This window comes from Oxyura jamaicensis, chromosome 4 (assembly GCF_011077185.1).
Source record: "Oxyura jamaicensis isolate SHBP4307 breed ruddy duck chromosome 4, BPBGC_Ojam_1.0, whole genome shotgun sequence".
NCBI lineage: Eukaryota > Metazoa > Chordata > Aves > Anseriformes > Anatidae > Oxyura > Oxyura jamaicensis.
In genome coordinates this window covers 25,939,263-25,955,634 of record NC_048896.1, presented here as the reverse complement: position 1 = coordinate 25,955,634, position 16,372 = coordinate 25,939,263, and the positions used below count along the sequence as shown (strand labels likewise).

General features: G+C 38.7%; 1 protein-coding gene across 1 annotated transcript in view; it reads right to left on the bottom strand.

The window, feature by feature from the left end:
- The window catches only part of CCSER1 (coiled-coil serine rich protein 1), a 712,119-nt gene that overhangs the window by 684,948 nt on the left and 10,799 nt on the right, over positions 1-16,372 (bottom strand). Inside the window, exon 3 of the mRNA XM_035326089.1 lies at positions 644-816. The gene's annotated coding sequence lies outside the window, so the exon portion shown is untranslated. The remainder of the gene's footprint in view (positions 1-643; positions 817-16,372) is intronic.

Below are 16,372 nucleotides of genomic sequence, written 5' to 3'. Positions count from 1 at the left end.
GTTTGTCACCTGAAACAGAGGATTTGATAATTAGAGCCAACATCTTCAGAATGCCCAGCCACTTGCTGGGAAAGCCTCACATTTGCTGCTCAGCTCCTATCCAAGCTCTCTCACAGTCTCTGGAAGGGCAACCTGGCAGCAGTGGCAATGCTTGTCTCTACCTGCCTTCAGGTTTCCAGTGCTATCTGAGAGGGTTGAGAGGTGAGTTTGCTAACATCAGTCACTCCTCGGATTCACATGGCAGGCAACAGTTTGTCAATTGTCAGAAACACTTGTCAAAATGCCTCTTTTCTGACTGCAGAGCCTCAGGCTTCAAATGAAAACAATAAAGCAATAAATCAGCTTTTTTTTTTTTTTTTTTTTTTTTTTTGTTTTTTTGTTTTCTCCCAGTGAAGCAGTTATTTTGTGTAATTCACCTCAAACTGTGGAAACTGCCTTTTTGGAGGCAACTTATCATACCAACATGTATGTGTTTGTGTTAGGCTGAAGAAACAGGAATACTTCTGTGGAAAGTAGACTAATACTACAAGCAAGAGTGGACGATATCACATGAAATATTTTTTGCCAGAACCTATAGAATAGGTAGTGTTTTCTTAATGAGTTTAGAAGCTAAAGTTGAAATCACTAGAAAAATAATTCCTACCTTGTATGGTTTAGTAGAAGATAGTATGCACCCCTAGCTTTGGGCATCAGCAACAAGACAGCTGCTACACCACAGCTACACAGCAGTCATGAAGACTGAGAAGTTCTTGACAGAATACAGGAAGACTCGCAATGCCATCCTTTGTTTGTTGACTTCTTGGATGTCACAAATCCCTGGAACAAATACAAACAAACAAAAATGTACCTTCCTATAAATGGTAACACAGAGGAACTATTTTTTTTTGACTTAACAGTGAGTTACATTTCTACAGTAACTATGAAGAAATAATCTTGAAAAAGAGCCATAGTTTCCAAAAAAAAGTGTAAGAATAGGTAATAGTAATATTTCATTACTAGAAATGGAATCTGCTAAATAAGAATTTCCATCACTATCTTACAATACACAGCAGAAAATACCCCCCTTTCTCCCTAGGGGGAATAGACATATTTCATTCTCTTAATTTCTAGGAATATCAAGTTTCTTTACCTAAAACCATCTACCTTCAAAACAAATTTTAATGGCTGGAAGCATGGCACATAGGAAATAAAGAAACATAAGTGGAAAGTTTTAGAGAAAGCTGTTGAATTTCTTATCATCAGTTTTCTGCAAATGTGCCTGCAGAAAGCAACAGGCATCCTTCATTTTAAACATAATCATCCACCGTATACACCGTGGGGATGGAGGACAAACCAAGCGTGCAAAGGAAAGGAAATTCACCAAGTCCCTGAATGCTAGAATAACACCTCTGCATGAAGCTGTCACTGGGTGGGTAGGAAGAAGCTGGGACACAAGCCTTGGTTGAATAGGCTATAGAGTGACGCCAACAAGTATGTATGGACCTGTATGTGTACGCGTTCTACATGGTAAACGTTTTATACAGATACATGATTGGATTAAAAAACAGCTATCTTTTAATTCTTTTGGTTTATGGGATACAAGAATGACCGAAATACCTGTAGTCAAAGACACATAATTCACAGCCACTTTGTCTTGTGAACGTTTGCTTCATCAACAAGTGTTTTGAGTAGTTTAGTTGCATGGATGCAAAACATTTCTTTTTCTACATCTAGCCTTTTGAAGCCATGATATCTATATTAATAGTATTAAGTTCCCAGTAAAGACCACATAATTACTTCTACAGGAACATGAGCTTAAGCAGCTTTCAATGAATGGCTATACTCTAAGCTAGCTTTCCAATATCCAGATCTAACTGCTGCAGTTCCAAAACAGTTTAAAGAGATAGGATGCTAAGTTACAATACTTTTCCCTAAGTGTTTCTTCTGTGTACTGATTTTCAGCCCTCTAGATAAGAATGCATTTTAATTTCACATTCTCTTAGCTATTATCATAATATCTAGAATATTACAGATCAAGTTGTGATTATAGTGTGAAATTTCACATCTCCCCTGTGTTCCAGTTTCAAAATGAGTCAGAATGTTAGCACAAGACTGCATGGCAATTGCACAAACATTTCACACTGAAAACAGTTTTATGCAAAAAAAAAAAAAAAAAAAAAAAAAAAATGAAATGAATGTAAAGTCTCCTTAAGAAAGCTTCACTATTTTCTGTAGTCATTTTGCACCAAGCTGAACAGTTAAAATCCAGTCCATGTAAACTGATGAAATTCACTCTCTCTTACTTGCTCCTTTTCTGCTCAGCAAAAGAAGCTCTTTTCTGTTCATAGCATTTTTGGATTTACCTCTGCACTGCTGCCTCAGTCATTTTTCACCACAAAACAAATGGAAGGAAGGAATAGGACAGGTATACATTCTGAAAGAGAGAGAGAAAAGGAAGGAGGAAAGGGAAGAAGGAAGGAGGGAAGGAAAAGAGTCCAATCCCTGGGTCCAATCCCAAAGACTTCTCACCTGAATCAGAAAGCTGTGCAAATCTCTCAGCTACATTGATTCAAAGCATCTGGGGCTTATTTTATTAGAGACCAGGGCTAGCAATTCAGGGACAAGTTTAGCTTAAGGAGATAGGAGAAAATGTTCCAAGAACAAAGTGTTTTTGTGCCCTCAAATTGGATTTAACAAATATGTCTGCTGCTATTTTGCAAACTCTTTCCTCTTCCTTTTGAAAAGGAAGAGAAGATTTTTGGAAAGGATTAAAGTTTTCAGACCATTTAACTTGGAGATAATACGTTTATTTTATTAACTAAAGATGGTTAAAAAGGCTGAAAGTCTTTATCCCAGGTTAAATAAATGCTTGATGTTGGTCAATGTTTTTATTCCTAATTTTGTCTGGACTTTTGAACATGTGTAATTTTTTCTGAGGGGTGAATACTAAAATCAAAATAGGAATCAGTAAGAGAGAAAGCAGTCAGATATTACAGAAAGTTGTGGGGGTGAGGGTTAGAATCTCATTACCCTAATACCTGGGAGTATTGCAAAAATTAATTAATTTTCATTGCACTCGTTGTGAGATGAGTGGATGATATTATCTGTCACACAGAAAAGGAACTGAAGCACAGGCAAGAGGAAAAAAAGACACTATCACTGTAGGGATGTCATTTGATAGATATAGCGCACGATTTTTCAGAGCACGCAGCTTTATATAGCACTTAGTATAGCTAATGCACAACCTTTAAACACCAGTTTTGGTTAAAAACAAAACAAAACAGTATAACACAACTAGCTCCTGTAAATACTTCTTTTCAGAGCATTCTCACGCAAGGGTATGAATTAATGGTTAACAAATGGCTTTGCCTCATTCACAAAATAAAATAAGATCGTACAAATCCCTCCATAGTTTCTGTAATGTCTGAGATTATGAAGCACTTGCAGGACCAATCATTATAAGAGCAGACACAAACTTTTGCAAATCAAATAGTCTGTATGTGAATTTATGCGGAGTGATCTGTTTTCACTGTCCTCTAGTCTCCATTTCCCAAAATCTAGATTTAATATTACTGATATAACAGGAGCTAATTACTGAATAGTCAAGTGCGTACTAGAGCCTACATGCAGTTGGTCTTGATTCCTGAAAAGATGTCTAAAAAGAGGGCAGTGTGATTAACTGGCATTTGGCATATGCCATTCTGAAAGGAATTGGCAGGAAATGCCATTGATTAATCAGTCGATAATCATTTAATCTATCTTAACAAATCCCTTTTTACAACTTAAAGGAAATTTGGATAGAGGTTAAAAAAGTGATCTAAACTCTGCTCTTAGGCTTTGCCTGCCTTTCCTTTTCATTAACTTTCATGTTTTAATTCTCTAAATCCAGTGGCTTTTAATTAAATCTACTCTTATTTTGCATTCCTCCACACTATATTAAAGCATTTGCTCAGATACATTAGTAAACATTTTGGGGATTCAGCACACTCAGAGCATCTCAAGAGCAGATGAACTAACCGAGCACAGGCAATAAGAGAACAGCTTCTGCAGAAATTCGGGCGGGCTCCTACGCAGCTGCAGATCACTCAAATATAGAGGCTGCAGTTTCTGTATAATGAAGAATTTCACAATTTTCCTGTGATCTTTAGTATTAACAGATGTTGAGTAGCGGTTTGCATGTCACTTCAACATCTTCTTCCGACTCAGTACAAATCACCAGCGGTGTAGGGGATGTATTCTTCCCTACAGGAGCAATGTCCAACATACTGTGAATGTGAGTTGGCCAATCTGCTCTTAACCTGCCTATGTGGTGGCCTGATGGTTTTCCTGTGTTTTGTCATTGTTGCTGTTTTGATTTGTTTCTTTTTCTTCTCTAATACTTTCCTGAAGAGATTGGTGGCTCTGATAAGCTCCAAAAGCATCAGAGAACTTTGAAAGGAGACCGATAGCCAGAGCTTTTTTTTAAAAAAAATATGGAAATAACTAAATAGTTAAGAAAAAAAAAACACCTGAAGGTTCACAGGTAATTTTCACCTTGTGGCTAAGACAGTGGCAGTGTACAAGGTCTGGGAAGCACTGTCAAGCTCTCCAAAAAGGATGCACCAGCAGCAGGCCCAAGATCCAGCTGTTATGCTACTTCTCAGGAAGGGCTGAAGCTGAGGGAAAGACACCTCAAAACTCCCACTAACACAATCCCCTTGCCTTCAGTGCATTTTCAGTATCATGTCCCACACACTCACTAAATATACCCGAAATGAAAGCATTGGATAGGAGCCGCTTGCTCTGCGCAATGGATGCGTTTGCAGAACCAAATGAAATGAGCCCATGTGAGGTTATTGTGGGGCATAAGGTTCAGAGGGAGTTGCTCTCACTTTCCCAACAAACCATGGATTGAAAGAAAGCTCAGCCCTCATAATAATCCCTGAATTTAAAAAAGCCTTAATCTGTATTCACAAAGAAATCACTTATGCACGCACCACTGACAGGACAAAATGCAAAGGTGCATTTAACTCAGGCCAGCTGCACGTTCTTCTTTTCATACTTCAGGCTCTACAAATAAACTTCAACATACCCAGGAAAAATAATGTATCATAGGGGTTCGTATAAAATCAAGTCAAGGATTTTCAGCGTGTGGAAAACACACCTGGCACGTGACCGAGATCCTTCAGCAGCATAAAATGAAATACTGCAAAGCTTGCAAGGACCCATATTTAACACATGGCCAATCACTGTGGATTGTTCTGGGTGACAGGCAGGAGAAATTATGCATCCCGTGCACTGGGACTGCTACCACAATTGAAGCGAGCAGATGGGTAAAGGGCTGGGCAGCTAGCGGAAATGCAGCCAGCCAGCACGTGAATGGCTTTAGGAAGAATTTGCGCTCCATGGGCTGCAGACCCCAGCCAGAGCCACGAGCAGGTCTGTGCCTGTGTGGAGAAACAAGTGTGCGAAGAAATAGGCCCTTAGGATTAAGGTTAAACCTAAAGAATCTGATTCCAAAGAACAAAAACAGTGACTGACGTTCCTGAAGTCTTAGCACAAATTTGATGTGTTTTGGGCTCCTTTTTACCGTGATTATTAAATACATGCATTTGCTATTTAAGATGTATTTGTTTGACAGGAGCAGTGTCTTTCTAGACTCAGAAGGAAATACAGAGTTTCCCATTGCAGATATCAAGGTAACATGATTTGTCCTGGGTATTTTTCTGTTACCACGGTCCAGACACACAGGATGTGAGAATAATGAATATTTCTCTAAGGAATATGTTTTTTCTAAAGAATATATTTTTTTCTAAATATATATATATTTTTTCTAAATAATATTTTTCTTCTATTACGCATCTACACAGATTCTTTTTCTCTTTGTTAACTGCTGAGGCTGGCTTAAGACCCTTTGGTTGAGACTCAACAGCTAACAGACAGCATTGGAGTGACATTTCTATCTCATTCTCAGATCTGGTTCATCGTGAGCCCAAGGCAACAAAAGCCCAACAAGCACTGTGAGACAATGAGATATGGGAAAATATCATTGTCAACCATTTAATTTTCAGTCAACTGCAGTCCCAAAAGACAAGATGGAACATATATATTTTTTTCATCTGTGACCTGGCCACTTCTATCCTTGGCTGCAATCTATCAGCTTCTCTTATCTAGTCTTTTGACTCCAAAATAAAACATTCTTGCATCTAATTCCACACAGGTACGCTCTTTCTTCTTAATTTCAGGTCAAGGAAAGCAGTAGCTACACCATACACAATACAAGTCTTGGAATTGCTATGTAAGCTGTTACAAAAATTAATGTATTCAAGTCTCTGCAAACATCCTTCTCCCTTAATCCTCATTTCTGGATTGGCAAATCTTCTTTTCCTTGGTGAATCAACCTCTCTCATGGAATATGTAACTTTAATTACATTTTGCTATACATAATCCAAGCCATCCCGTGTCATATATGTGACAACACAGATAGAAATCAGTTTTGTAGCTAGGATGGTGGTAAAGCCAAAGGAAGGCTGTCAGGAATAAAAATAAATAAAAAATAAATAATAAAAGCTGTCTGTTGTTTCCTGTATCTTACAAGATTTAAGGGTGATAGGTAAAGATGAAATAAAAAATTACAAACTGTTTTATATTTTACTTACATGACTGATAACTTGATAATGAAAAAGAGCAGCAAGAAGCAAAATAGACTTCAAAATTACTGTGCAACTGTGAAACCTGCTATGAAATTATGTTCACTTTCTCTGTAGGTTTTTACAAATCACTTATTCTTAAATTCTCAGTCAGTAATACCTTTTTCTTTGAGTCTGCACAACATACTTCACAACCAGGTCCACAGCTCCTGGGGCCTTTCAGGGGCATGGAAAAAATTCAGTTTAAAACCAGTGTTGTGAAAGAAAAAACACTCTTCGTAGGTATTACTATAGCAGTCATACACCAGGGCTAATCTGAATATATGAGAAACCAAATGGTCTCTAAGGGCTGCAGTAGTAATGATAGGAATTGCCTGGGTTGGATAGGGAATCAAAAGCAGTGATGTACATAAAGTGATGGCCCACTGCCCACGCAGACAGAACACGATACTTGAAAGTTGCTTTTACATCTATTAAGGTGATGGAAGACTTCTATCCCAAATGAAATGAGTTTCTGGAGTACCGCTTGGGAACAAGCAGCATCTGGATTTATCTTGTCTTTTTCCTCATGTATACCCTCCTCTGAGCGAGTCAGGAGTGCCTTGATTTTTGGAGAGTCTAATTTACTCCACCTTGAAATAATTAAATAATTACTGTATATAGTCACCAAAAAATCATCCCCTTTGTAGGTACTGCAAGATGGACAGACAGAAAAATCAAGATATCCCTAATAACTAAATAATTTTCAAAAATGTTAGCCAAATGTTTTTAAATGCAAAACATATTACAATTATTTTGACAAGGCCAGGAATTTTCAGATCTGCCTTGCTTCCTATATGCCATTAAAACATTTGATGGGCAGCCCCTTAAATATGATCCTCTTGTTATGCTGTCTGTTGCTTTGTTTCTGCCTTAGATAATTAAGTAAGAAATTTCATTTTTTTCCCATCTTTACTAAATTAGACTCTGCTCACATTAATCTGCTCCATATGGTCATTAGCTGAGTTATATTTCTTACGCAGGATAATAAGATGGGATTTATTGTAGACATCCCACAATTCCAGATGTGGCTCCGTGGTCATGGGTTGAAAAAGTCAATTTGCCTTTCTACCCCCACTTCACTCCAGTGTCAGATAATGCTTCTTAGTAGCCAAATAATATGCCAGTGCAGTCTGACAAAGAGCACAGAAGAAGGCACACCATAAATGACAAATGAATAAAACTGGTGGTTTTCTCTGATGAAAAACAAAACAAAACAAAAAACCTCTAAGCTTATTTTCAGTGATGGAGAAGCAGATACAATACAAGTGAACAATAGGTATGGATGGAAGGATCACAAATTTCCCAGTTCTAAACAAATTATCTTAATTAGACAAGTCATTCTTCTCTCTTCATCTCATTTTTTTTTTTTTTTTTCCCCAGCAATTATTCTGCTTAGCAGTGAATACTATGCTCTGTGTGCTATGGAGTAATGAAAAAGCAGCTGTGTGTCTATGGTTCCTCAACAATTGAGGAATTGGGCAAATACACTTTCTTTTTTTTTTTTTCTTTTTTCTTTTACAATCATACACTTCTGATATGAGTGGTGGATTTTAGGCATTCAGCCCAGTGGATGTCAAGAATGTGACAGTGATTAAATATTATCTTGTCACATCTGTTTAGAGGCAATATATAACTAAAAAAATGTAGGTCATGTTAACTTATTAGCCACCCTGTCAAGATGTACTAACTTATGTAAGACTAAGATCCATGCTGGAGACAGAAGTTAAAGGAGAGATGTGGGATTTGTTAATGATAGCTCCAAGAGGAAATCTTGTATCCGCAAATAGAGGTCCCCTGTCCCTCCCCATTGCCCCTGTTACGCACCCCCATCCCTAGTCCCCATCCCTTTGTCACTGCAGTGTCCCAGCTGGCATGCAAATGGGGCTTTAGAAAAGAGAATACAAGGGAAGAAAAATCACAGTGAGAGGATTAAGCAAATATTGATCCTGTTATAAGTGGCATGCAGCTATGTCACATTTTACAGTACTCTCTGGAAAAAAATCAAGAGAGAAAAACACATTTCTGATAAGAGTCAAAAGAGTGTGGGAGCTCTGAGTTAGGGTCTTTTGTCATTCATATGGAGAATTTCTCCAAAACTGTTTTTATATGGAGTAGATACTATAAGCATATATATATATGGCTGAGGTCTATCAACAATGCAAAACAAAATTATTGTTTGTTCCTGATGGCTACAAAATGTCGAATAGCATATGTCAGTCAAACATTTAATTTGTTTAGGAATGGGAGCTGGAAGTATGCTCCTCAGGACCACTCAGGAGTTCATGCATTAAGCACGCATCATGCATGATCTGTCTGTGTTCTAGATTGTCCTGCTAGTCGTGATGCTCTGTGAACAATGAATACAAGTGTTAAGCACCAGCTTCACAGTGTTTTTGAATTCGGGGAGGGGGCTTTTATTTATTTTGAGCATCTTTTCTCTGCAGGATCCCCACATTAGAGGAGGTGAGTGAGAATTTGTTCCAGTGAAAAGGAGAAAACTCCAGGTTCGATGAGCTTTTGTCTCTGGTCCTTATTTCCAAGCAGAAACATGGAAACATTTAAAAGAGACAGAGTATGTCAGGGAGAAGGTTATCATGTTTCCTATGTGTTCTTCAAGGTCTATGGATTTATAAAGAAAATGCTGGATGACTCCTTGTTTTCTCTGATACGTATACCCACAGATCAGGTAAATCTGTGCATTACCTTCCTGGGAATGGGCTCCTGCAATCAGATGCCTGACAGAAATAAGTGTAGCATCATCCCATCAGTTTGTGTGTCCAATCTTTGTACATTTGGCATTAACCTCATCCTCCATGTTGAATTTTTACCTCATCAAAGGTCAAAACCTCTTGCAGTCTTCTCTCAGCTTAACCTACAGTCTAACACATTAGTGAAGGTGAACTCTTGTGCCTGAAGAGCCTTGATCTATATAGAGGGATGGACTGGATTTAACGACTACAAGCTCTGCCTTCTTATTAAATTGTATAAAGCCCTGCACATATTTTGAATCTTTGGGGTCTTGCCATAGAAAAGTATTCACTAAGACCTTATAGGAGAGAGTAAATGCTTTGGAATGGGTAAGTTTTCCTTTTCACAAGAGTAGGAACCAGCATTTGCCTGCTTGGTTTTTAGCCAGCAATGTGGATGAGCAGAACTCTGAATAAGTAGAACGTTTAGAAATCTTTGCCAGAGATAAATATTTAAATAGGAGATGCTGACACGGATCCAGCTGATACAGCTGTGGGTTTTCTTCCATTCATGTTGGTGGGGTTTATCTTTGTTCTTTTGTGATTTGTTCTTCTCCAGCTACCAATCTGAGAAACTGGGAGGTTTAAACATGATGAGGGCTCTAGGGAAATAAGCAATAGAGTTGTTTTTGCCATTCCTGCTGGGACTACTTCAGTGTTTTTACTCTAATCCTAGTGCTTTGGTAACATAAATAGAGATTATATCTAAGAGTACAAAAGATGTTAAGCTACAGACTTTCCTCCCCCTTGTGAGCACAGACTGGCAACACCCCGGCCATGAATCTTCCAGATGTAGGAAATCAGGGGAGTATAAAGGAGGTTTCTTTTGGGTGATGTTGGCTGGGTTTCTTTTGAACTACAAAAGCTCAGGTAAATAGCAAAGAATTAGCAATGCTTAAGGGAGCAATCTGTGGGGAGGCTTTAGCAGCTGCAGCTCTGCATCTGGTGCATTATGCAGGACCCATCAGCAGTATTCAATAAAAGCATATTGTAAGAACAAAACACGACTGTGCGTTTACTTGTAAAGGACATGTGAAATAGTAGGGTGCAAAACAGCAGGCCCCAGGGCTCAGACCTGCATAGCTGAAGGAAGAGAGCAGGCCTGCTTTCCACCCATTGCAAAGCTAGCGAGGTCTTCTTGTCACACCAAAACTAATGCCAGTTTTGTAGTTTTACTTGGATGAGAAGTAGATGTTTCATAGGAGAAACTGGTGTAGTAATAATATGTAACGTACCTCTAAACATGGCATACAAAAAATAGTGTGAGGGTACTGAAATACTAGGGAATTCCTTCTTGGCTCCTTTCAGCATAAATGAGCCTGGTCACAGAATCACAGAACGTTAGGGATTGGAAGGGACTTTGAAAGATCATCCGTTCCAATCCCCCTGCTGGAGCAGGAACACCCAGATCAGGTCACACAGGAACGCGTCCAGGTGGACTTTGAATGTTGCCAGAGAAGCAGACTCCACAGCCTCTTTGGGCAGCCTGTTCCAGTGTCCCGTCACTCTCACTGTGAAAAAGTTTCATCTCATATTTAAGCAGAACCTCTTATGTTTCAGTTGGCACCCACTGCCTCTTGTCCTATCATTAGATGTCACTGGCTCCGTCCTCCTGACACTCACCCTTTACATATTTATAACCATTAATAAGGTCACCCTTCAGTCTCCTCTTCTCCAAGCTAAAGAGACCCAGCTCCCTCAGCATTTTCTCCTAAGGGAGATGCTCCACTCCCTTAATCATCCTCGTGGCTCTGCACTGGACTCTCTCAAGCAGTTCCCTGTCCTTCTTGAACTGAGGGGCCCAGAACTGGACGCCATATTCTAGATGGGGTCTCACCTGGGCAGAGTAGAGGAGAAGGAGAACCTCTCTTGACCTACTAAGCACACCCCTTCTGATACACCCCAGGATGCCATTGGCCTTCTTGGCCACCAGGGCACAGTGCTGGCTCTTGGTCATCCTGCTGTCCACCAGGACCCACAGGTCCTCTTCTGTACCCTCATCTCCACAGCTCTTGATTTATAATGTGAACTAAATATTGGCACTTAAAATGAATTGAGTTCACATTTTGTCAACAGTAAAAGCAGCTTGTCCCCAAGGCTGATATGCTCTGGACCCCTCTAAAATAGAATAGCTTGAAGAGTGAGGAAATTCCTCACAGGAACAGATCCAGGGTGCACCACTTGTCTTGTCCACACTTCCAGAGCTGCCCAAAGAAAGGGAAAGAACCACCATATCACAGATGACTAAAAATATGCACGTACCATTGCTTCCCAGAGAGCTGAAAGGAAAGGAGAAACCACACTGAGAAAGGGGAGGAAAAAGACAGAGCACAGAATAACCAAACTTGGACAGGAGAAGGTGGAGAGAGGAAAAGATCCATGATGAGTCATTGCTAGATAGCAAAGCTAAGGATGATTGCAAAAGCCTGTTTAATGGAAGAACCAGGGAAAAACAGGTCCACTGATTAATGAGGGAGATGATCAAATTAACAAGAATTTTATAATGGCAGGGTTAATGAGCTGTTATCTTTTACCAGTCACACTGAAGAGGATAAGAAAAAAAAAAAAAAGTAAAGAAGTATGAGCAGTATGCATTATTAAGGACTTAGATAATAGTAGAAATAGTTATAGAAGTAATGGAATAATATTGTAAAATTTTTAGGAGGAGATTTAAGAGACAGGAAAAACAAAGTTGTGTTGAAATCTCCATCTCTCCCATCATTCAAATTTAAGAAACAAACTGTTCAGGAAAGCTAAGAAAAAATGCTGCAGTGGAAAAGCCTCGTTCAAAGGCTGATGAAGATAACAATGTCTGTTAACAGTGAGAGAGTCTTTCCCTGACTTCAACAAGTTTGGGCTCAGACCTGGGCAGGTGAGCAGGTTACGTGTGTGCTCAGTCCTGCAAAGTGGTGAGAACTCTGGACTCTGCCCAAAAAAGCACTTAAACGTGTGATAAATTTTAAGTATAAAAGTTGTTTTCTTATCTGCCTCGTGACTCTGAATTCGCTTGTAGTTAAACAAGTGCTTTGTTGAACTTGGGCCTCATTGCCCTGCAGTTTTCAGGACTGGCCCCATCTGAATTCAATATTCCCACCTTCTGAGCTTTATAGAATGAAATTGTTGGTATCCAGTGCACGGGAGCTGAAGTGTTTTGCAGTAAGCCTTTCCCAAAAGGGAAGGAATGAACTAGATCCATAAATACATTGTTACAAGAGAAGAATTCAAATGAAGCTTGTTCATTTTGCAGAGGATTCATCCTTTTTTTTCTTAAAAAATAAAATAATAATAATAAAAAAAACCTCCACGTGTCCGAAGTAGGAAACCATCAGATTCTGAAGAAGGAAAAAGCAGGGAAAAAACAAACAAACAAACAAAAAACGCTGAAAGCACTGTTTCTGGGGGCATAGGCTTATACCTGCCTTAAGAAAATTGCTGATATTGTTTTTACTCATTGTCACACAAAAAAGTTTCTGCATTCAAATTAAAAATGCACAAAACAGACAAGAGTAAGAACTACAAAAGTGTTTTCTAGCCTGATATTTATTTTATACATAGAGCTGACAGAATCATGATTGCTAATTAGGAAGGGGACAATTCCTTAGCTAGGTCATTTGTATTCAAATTAATGCATTCCCACATTCAAAAAGAATTACAAAATTATTAACCTTTCCATATTCCAGTTAGCGATCATATTTCCTAGCACCTCAACATACAAATTTAGAAGATGTTTATGCACTGCCCGGGAAATGATTTAAGTAGTTTTTCTGTTATAAATTGTCTTAGAAATAAGACGGCCAGACTTTCTGCTGTTGGCAAGAGGTAATTCAAATCATCACCATCACATTCCTTCTCATCCAGTTGTGTGCTTATGGAGGAGAAAGCGCACGTAGGCACTTTGTGTCCCCAGCAGGTTAAGGCTGCTAGAACATGAGGGCGTTTTGTCTATGGATCTTGGCTCTTCCTAAAACCTGGGCTTTCCAGTAACGCATTAGAGCTAGATAGGAAGAATGCTGAAAATTTCCCATGGAAATGAAGCTGTGAACATAGTGGGTGCTCTGTGGCTTCTGGCACTGGTGGCTGACAGCCAGCAAACCCCTTCCCTCTGCCACCATCCTACTTGCCAGAATGGAAATTGGAGACAAATCCCCTTTCCTCCATCTGTAGTGGCTGTGCTGTATGCCTTATTGTTATTATTATTATTTTCACTCCACAGGTCTATCTGGAAGGACCTGGCTGCATGCCTAAATGTCTCTGGCTTGGTCACTGTGTTGTAGATCTGCTGTGTTACCAGACCTCTGACACCTGTTCAGTGGTGAAGGACTATGTACCTCATACACCAAGATACAGCCTCAGTCCTGCAAGACTGCTTGCACCCTCTTCCTCTTACTTTCATTTCCAGTAGCTCATCTCCAAGAGAGAACAACCTTTCTTGCTTCCTGTTTTCCATTATTTTAAAAGGAAATCTAAGAAGTAATTAGGTTCACGAAGAACATGTACTAAAAGGCAGTCATGCTGAAAAGCAGGAAAACTTGAGCAGCTTTAGCAAAGGCCAGGAAGGTATGCAGTTTTTCTGAGCAGTGGGACACTTGTGGAAACAGATTGCATCCTGCAAGAAGTCTCAAGTTAGTTTAATATTAGCTTCATGTGAAATGTGAGCTTCCTGGGAGTTGACAAATGGATATGAACTATGCAGAGTTTTATACCTGAGCCTTTTTTGATTTCGGTCTGCTTGCATGCATTAAGAGTGCTGTAGAACACAAGGTTGTTTCTTAACAGTCTAAGAGAAATGTGCTAATTTAACTCCCTACTATTTCAAATGGGTGACTGCTTTTCAGATAGCTGAAGGAGCTATTCCTTCCTGCAGCTATTCCTTCCTGCCCAACGACTTCTATTTTTCAAGCAACCTTCTGGTGAAATGATGGTATAGTTTCTCTGTGTGAAATATTAATTTCCACTGTCCTGTCTTTTTTTTGTTAGAAGTGCTGTCAAAGAGAATCTCAGAAATTACTTTTCTTTCTAGAGTGGCAGAAAGAGCTTTCACCAACATGTACTATCATTCTTACCTGATCTGAAAGCAAAGTGACACTAGAAATTTTTAGAATAAAATTTGAAGACAAGTTACACATTACTTTTTTTTTTGGTATGATTCATACTGAATTCACTCACCTAAATGTCCAAAATACCTGATATATATTACATATCCAAATTCATCTTAACTTTCTATTTGAACTCTTATTTTGGTATACCCCTGATGACATTTATAATTTCTGTTGTAGACCTTGTTTGATGGCAGTGTGCTTTTAAACATCAACACATACATGAGGAGTCTGGGGAGATAGTTCCAATAGCATGGTAAAATGAGTGGGAGAGACACGTTGCATGCATTCATAAAAGCCATTCATTAAAATGTTGATGTCTTTCTCCCCACAATACAGGGCACAGCCTATCTCAACACACCACGAAGATTCAGAATATTGAAGCTTAAACAGCGCTAAAGCAAATTCCTAATGTTTAACTCCTAGGTAAAGATTTCCAAAGGTACAATGGATGCATCTACTAGAAATCCCACTCGCATTTTTGAAACTACCCACATCTGGACATCATCTGCAGGCCTGATTCTAAAAGATTTGAGTCCTCGTGCTTTGTAACACACTTGGTAATTTCAAATACTATTTCTTTATTTTTTACTTGAAAGCAGAGAAACCAAAAGTTTAAGTAATATTCCTATAACAGAAAAAGGCAGTATACATCCAGTTTTCCCATCTCATTCTTGATGATAATTTTTATGCAGCTAATTTTGATAATCTTCGTTAGGGATTTTATGATTTCAGAGTATTCTGAAGGAGTCCTAAACGTGACAAAGCAGAGAATGTAAAGGCAAGACCTCTGTAGAGAGACGCTAATAAGACAGCATGTGTAAAACTTACACCTAGAAACTGTATTGATCAGAGAAGATCACCTTAATCATAGATGAAAGAATGCCAATAGTAGTTAAACACCAAGAAAGATTAGTACAAAGTGGAATGATGCTTACATATATTACATAAATGTTTAAGCCAAGGGTCTGGAAATTTTATAAGAGAAAGATAATAAATACATAAAAGTGGTACCAAACATTTCCAAAAGTACATAACTTAAGAACAATGGTACTGTGATATCTTAATTCTTCAGTGTGGTTTTTGAGCCTTTAGGGAAAGCCAGAAATAAGGATTGCAATAGTAATGTAATAAAAATTAACTAAAGAAGCAGTGAAATGAAGTTACAGGCCAAGATGAGGACACACTTGTTTACACGTATTGCATAACAGCGGTAGGGATGCATATATAACACAAGATCTCTTCTGTTGCTGTTTTGTTACAAGCCTGAACTAGACTTGGCAAAAGGGTGTATATATTATTTGGCAAAGGCTTCGGTTAATTCAAAAGCTGTCTTGGCTTCAATATAAGTTACAATAAAACATGCTAATTTTGAAATCCCTAGGGAAGAAATATTCTGGGAAGACTATTATTTTGCTTGGAAACTTTTTTTTGAATAAAGAAAACATTTTGTACTTAAAATACTAGAAGATACAGTAACAGCAAACTAGAAAGTGAAAGCATAATTGTGTAAGTCATAACCAGTTCATTACAAAATGGAATTCTCTTTAATATTTTTAGCATCACTATTTAGAACATGAGAGTTCAGGAGAACCCCTCCGCTCTCGAGGAAAAGCATACCAATAGGAAGAGAAAGATTAGAGGGCTTTTGGCCATATCAGCTGAAGCACGTTCTATTTGCTGAGAAGGCCAGAGTTGCAGAATCAGAAATATCACCGAAGAGCTCTATTTTGTTCTTCTCAGAAAGTGCCTTTCCCTACCCCCACCCCCTCTTCCCCCAGCCTCTGTTTTAGCTTGTACAGTGGTCTGCTTTCCCTCCCATGCTCTCATTAACAAGATCTTCAGTTCATGCTTGCATCTCTCACTTAGTATAGCTGCT